General features: G+C 44.0%; 1 pseudogene; it reads right to left on the reverse strand.

The window, feature by feature from the left end:
* Positions 1-3633: 3633 nt before the first annotated feature.
* On the reverse strand, positions 3634-4943 carry LOC109451751 (phosphoglycerate kinase 1 pseudogene; annotated as a pseudogene).
* Between the last annotated feature and the right edge of the window lie 1358 nt (positions 4944-6301).

The raw sequence follows: 6301 nt of genomic DNA on the forward strand, positions 1-6301 counted from the left end.
AGTTTTTCTCTAGGTTTTTTGCTGAGTGGACACAAGTTGGCTGTTTAATATTCCCTGTAGGTGGATGGTCTGCTCGGGCTGGCAGCATAGAAGCACCAGTGAGCTGCTGCTGGTTTCTAAATTTTGTGGCTGTAGGTTGTTGTCATTGTTGTTTTAATTCATAAAGAGTAGTTATTTTATTAGCTTGCCAAGCTCCCTCAAAGTTTTCTTAGAGAACTCTTGAGATCTTGCCCCCATCCCTGAATTATCTCCCTATCCCCATTGCCAATATACAACTCAGGCATACCACTGTGTTTCCCCGAAAGTAAGACCTACCCGAATATAAGCCTCAGTTAAGATCATCAGCCAGATGGACGCATTTAGTATGTTATGACGATGTTCCAGAAGAAGATGACATGACTATATTTGAATAAATGTAGATTGTTGTACGTGAAAAAATAAGATAGCCCCTGAAAATACGCCCTAATGCTTCTTTTGGAGCAAAAATTAATATATAAGACCCATTCTTATTCTCGGGGAAACAGGATACTAGGCTCAAAGTCTTCTTCTTAAATTTCTTTCTTCTGCTTATTACTGAGTTGGTGTTAACCAGGTGGTCTTGTCAGTTATTCTTGGATCAGACTGTGTGCTTTGTTGTGCCAGGATTGAACGGGCATGCCTCTGAAAGAAGAGCCCCAGTCTGGATGACTTTCCTGGGACCACACTCAGCACTGGGCCATCCAAAGTCTATGCTGCTCCTTCAGTCACAGTCCGTCATCCAAAAACTATGTGTCAAATACCGACTTTATGTCAGGCCCTGAACATGCAGAGATAAACAAGACAGAGTCTGCGACAGCGCAGAATTGGGTGGGGGCAGATTTAGAAATAAATAATTACCTTACAGTGTGTATGGAACAGAGAATGACTAATTCTGTCAAGGAGGAGGAGACAAAGGAACAGGTTGTAGAAGGAAGATTGGGAGTTCACAGGAGCACTTGCAGGCAGAGGGAACAGCCAGTGCAAAGGCAGACGGTCCCTTTGCTCAGGGACCAGTGAATGATGGTGGTGTGGCCAGGAAGTGAGGAGAGGAGAGGCAGGAGATGCTGCTGGAAAGACAGGTTGGGGCCAGATTTGGAAGGCTGTACTTTTCTTAGAGGCAACAAGGACTCATGTGATGTTAGAAAGAAGGCCGACAACTTATTTTGACCGTGTTTCTGGGTGTTTGAAAGTCTGCGCTGCTTTCTGCCTCCTTGGGAGGGTTCTGGTACCCCCGCTCCACTTCCAATTTAATTACTGTAATTGTAAAAGTAATGATAAAATAATTTGGGCTGGTCACTTCAGATTTTATACATGAGCTTTGATTTCAGCTTTGAATAAAGTATGAGTCACCTCACACTCAATTATTCCATCTTATCCCATTTTTCTGTCAAATAAGGTATAACTTCTAAATACGCTCCGATTTCATGGAGACATCTTTTTTTTATTGTGTAGATTTTCAAACATTCACGGAAGTAGGAAGGAATAGTGTAACGAACTTCTCTGTAGCTATCAAGCATGTTGGCAACTGTCAATTCACCAGTGATCTTTTTTCTTCTGCACCACCCTTTCCCCCACACCCCACCGCACACTGGATTGTTTTGAAGCAAATTCCAGACATTATAGAATTTCATTTGTAAATACTTCAGTATATATCTTTATAAGTATTTTTTAGGTTCTTTTGATTGGATCAGGACCTGAAAAAGACCACACTTTGCATTTGGTTCTGGTTTTCAAGCTTCATTTCATCCACAATAATTCCCCATACTATTTATTTACTGAAGAAACTAGGTGATTTGTTTGAAGAATTCCCCATTCTTGGAATGTGACAGAGTGCATTGTTTCCCCCTGCCCTGTAATATTGTTCAATATGTCCTTATTCTATTCCATGAATCTCCTATACACTGGGCGTGACTCTAGAGGCTTGATCAGATTCAGGTTCACTTTTTAAGTGATGCTATGTACTTGCTATTACAACATATCAAGAGACACATAATTGTTGGTTCTCTCTAATTTCCTAGATTTGATTTTTAAAATTGAAATACAATTCATATAACATAAAGTCTCTGTTTTAAAGTGTACAATTCAATAGTTTTTAACATATTCAGTGTTGTACAACTGTTGCTACTGTCTAATTCCAGAACATTACCATTACCCCCCAAAATCCCATACCTGTTAGCAGTCACCCCCCTGCACCAGGCAACCGCTGATCTACTTTCTGTCTCTATGGATCTGCTTATTCTGGACATTTCATATAAATGGAATTATAAAATAGGTAGCCTTTTGTATCTGGTTTTGTCCACTTATGCATAACGTTTTTTTTTTTTTTTTTTTTTTTTTTTTTTTTAAAGATTTTTATTGGGGTAAGGGGAACAGGACTTTATTGGGGAACAATGGTCAAATTGTTGTCCTTTCAGTCTTAGTTGTGGAGGGTTCTGTTCAGCTTCAAGTTGTTGTTCTTTCAGTCTTAGTTGTGGAGGGCGCAGCTCAGCTCCAGGTCCAGTTGCCGTTGCTAGTTGCAGGGGGCACAGCCCACCATCCCTTGCGGGAGTCGAACCGGCAACCTTGTGGTTGAGAGGACAGGCTCCAACCAACTGAGCCATCCAGGAGCTCAGCGGCAGCTCAGCTCAAGGTGCCGTGTTCAATTTTAGTTGCAGGGGGCGCTGCCCACCATCCCTTACGGGAGTCGAGCAATTGAACTGGCAACCTTGTGGTTGAGAGCCCGCGCTCCAACCAACAACTGAGCCATCCGGGAGGCAGCTCAGCTCAAGGTGCCGTGTTCAATCTTAGTTGCAGGGGGCAGAGCCCACCATCCCTTGCGGGACTCGAGGAATTGAACTGGCAACCTTGTGGTTGAGAGCCCACTGGCCCATGTGGGAATCGAACCGGCAGCCCTCGGAGTTAGGAGCACGGAGCTCTAACCGCCTGAGCCACCGGGCCGGCCCATGCATAACGTTTTTAAGGTTCATATATATATTGTAGCATGCATCAGTACTGCATTTCTTTCTTTGGCTGAATAATATTCTATTGTGTGCACGTACCACATTTTGTTTACCCATTCATCAGTTGATGGGAATTTGGGTTATTTCCACTTTGGGCTGCTATGAACATCATGTACAAGTTTCTATGTGAACATATGTTTTCCATTCCCTTGGGTGGTCTCTCTCTTTGCAACGTTAAAATTAATTGGTGGTTCAAGTATTATTGGTATTATCAAGTTCCCTTCAATTTTTTTTTCCGATGGATACTTTTATTATTTATTTCATAGATCACCAACTTCATCTCCCTCCCTCCCTACAATTGGACTTTCATCTTGTTTCCATGCTGAGTAGCGAAACAATGACAAAGCTAATCAGAATAAGCTACTCCAAAAACAGAACTAAGCCAACAGCTTACTTTCTTTCAACAGGCAAATAGAAATATGTGCACCCTAGAATGCACATTGTTTTAGTCACTAAGAAATTCCAATGGGATCTTGGAGAATGTAGGCAAATCCAAGGTGTGGTAAAGATGAGCTGAGACGCTGTGCAGCTGATTAAGGCTCCTGGTGCTGCATCACTTGGCCACTAGCTGAATCTTGCCATGGGGGAAGATTTTAGCTACTACCGAGTGGAGATGCGGAAAGCACTAAATTGACTTAGGGGATGTGCACAGGAACCAAAAGGCAGGAACGTACTAACCATTGCTGAGCGCATCCACCCTAGGAAGGACTTCACCTTCCAGGAGCTCTAAACTGGCACCACCCCCAGTGCTCACATGGCTGACTTTATCCTCCATGTTCCATTTGGCACAGCAAGTGGCTGTGTCCCCACCACCTATGATAGTGATGCAGCCTCTGGAAGTGGCTTTCACCACCTCGTCCATGAGGGCTTTGGTCCCTTGGGCAAAAGCTTCCCATTCAAATACGCCCACAGGTCCATTCCATACAATCTGCTTAGCCCTGGCAACAGCCTCAGCGTACTTCTTGCTGCTCTCAGGACACAGTCCAAGCCCATTCAGCCAGCAGGTATGCCTGAGGCCACCGTGGCTTGGCCAGTCTTGGCATTCTCATCAAACTTGTCGGCAGTGACAAAGTCAACAGGCAAGGTAATTTTCACACCATTCTTCTCAGCTTGGACATCCAAGTCTTTGACAATCTTGGCTCCCTCTTCATCAAACAGAGAAGTGCCAATCTCCATGTTGCTGAGCACCTTAAGGACGGTAAAAGCCATTCCACCACCAATAATCATCTCATTGACTTTGTCTAGCATATTATTGACCAGTTGGATCTTGTCTGCAACTTTAGCTCCGCCCAGAATGGCCAGGAAGGGTTGCTCAGGGCTCTCCAAGGCCTTGGCAAAGTAGTTCAGCTCCTTCTTCATCAAAACACCTCCAGCTTTCTGTGTCAGGTTGACTCCCACCGTGGAGCTGTGGGCCCGGTGAGCAGTGCCAAAAGCATCATTGATACATACATTCCCTAGCTTGAAAAGTGAAGTTCGGGAGCCTTCTATTTTAGCTGGCTCGGCTTTAACCATGTTCCCAGACGCATCTTTTCCCTTCCCTTCTTCCTCCACATGAAAGCGAAGTTTCTCCAGCAGGATGACAGACCCAGCAGCTGGGTCAGCACAAGCTTTCTCCACTTCAGGGCCCACACAGTCCTTCAAGAACAAAACATCCCTGCCCAGCAGAGGTTTAAGTTCTACAGCAACTGGCTCCAAGGAGTACTTGTCAGGCATGGGGACGCCATCAGGCCGGCCTAGGTGACTCATAAGAACAACTGACTTGGCTCCATTGTCCAAGCAGAATTTGATGCTTGGAATGGCAGCCTTGATCCTCTGGTTGTTTGTTATGTGGTTGTTCTTCATAGGGACACTGAAGTCCACTCTCATAACGACCCACTTTCCCTTCACGTTCAGTTTGTCCAGAGTTGGCTTGTTAGAGAGCGACATCTTGACAATATAGCAGCAGCGAGAGGCCCGGGGCTCGGACAGTGGCGGAGGCGGCTGACTTAAGTTCCCTTCAATCTTTCACCCAATGGTTTTAGGAATCTCCAATGATCGCTGATCCTTATCTAAATCCATTATCTCATTAGAGGTTACCAAGTGATAGTTTCGTAATTCTATAATTTCATTTGCATTTGTTAGCCAGGATTTGTCTATAAAGAACTTACACCAGGGTGGCTGTTAGCTCAGTTGGTGTCGCTACTAACACCAAGTTTGCAAGTTTGATGCCCGCATGGGCCACTTTGAGCTGTGCCCTCTTAAAAAAAAAAAAAAAAGGAAAAAGGAAAGAACTTACATCTTTGGGGGAAAAAAAAGGCAGGATAAGTACTTGACTGTTTTATTTCATTTATCAAATAATGACATTTTTTACTTTTCTGTATGGAACCCTAATAAATTCTGGGTCTCTACATGGTCAAGGTGCTACCTAGAGTTACAAATAATGAATTATGGTCCTAGAACCAGAAAATAAAAAGTATTCCAATCTCTACTTGGGGAATCCATTTAATGCCCCACAGCAATACTTCGTAAAATTCCTCTTACCTTTCCTTTCTAACCAGTCTTTTTTCCTTCTCCCTCCCTAACCTAGTTCTTTATTATATAGATCAATTTGGCCTCTCTGCCCAAGTCCTTCTGTTCCCAGCCTCTTAAGCTCTACATCTCATTCTCTCTGTCTATCCAGCACCCTTTTGCCCCCATTCTGATTCTACATCACAAAAGATCCAGAACTGTGATGGCAAAGACCAAACTCTCTAAACTGGAAAGTAGGATTGGATTCTGAGCGGGGAAACCTTTTGGTGGATGGGTAAGAGGAGAGAAAAAAAAGGGAGGAACACTCCCACTAATCTTATTTCCATCACATGTATTTTCTACAACGAACATGCATTAGATATGGTGGAATAAAAAAATAGAAAGTTTTAAGAATAAAAGCAGTGGTAGGGAAGGAAATGAACATTATTCTTTTCCACTCTTCAGTTCCTCTTCCTCTCCAAGACAGACTAGCTGCTGCGTAGATCCTTGACTCGCTGTTCCAGGGAAAGTGAAGTGAAACCTTCCCACTGACTCAGGATTCCAAGTATTTCCCACCCCCACAGCCCTGCCTCGGGGGTGGAAGTGGTGGAGTCTGCTTCTATAACAGTGTAGAGGAGCCGCTGGGAAAGGCCAGTGGGAGCCTGCCGGGCTAGAGAAGCTGCCGCTGCCTGGTCTCTCTGGTTAAAATCCCTGAGCAATCCATCCTCTTTTCCAAAAAGTAAGCACCTCCCTGGGTCTTAAGGAAACCTGCAGACGGTTCAATTTATATATTTTTC

Source organism: Rhinolophus sinicus, chromosome 5 (assembly GCF_057876585.1).
Source record: "Rhinolophus sinicus isolate RSI-liver-muscle chromosome 5, RSI-T2T, whole genome shotgun sequence".
Classification (NCBI taxonomy): domain Eukaryota; kingdom Metazoa; phylum Chordata; class Mammalia; order Chiroptera; family Rhinolophidae; genus Rhinolophus; species Rhinolophus sinicus.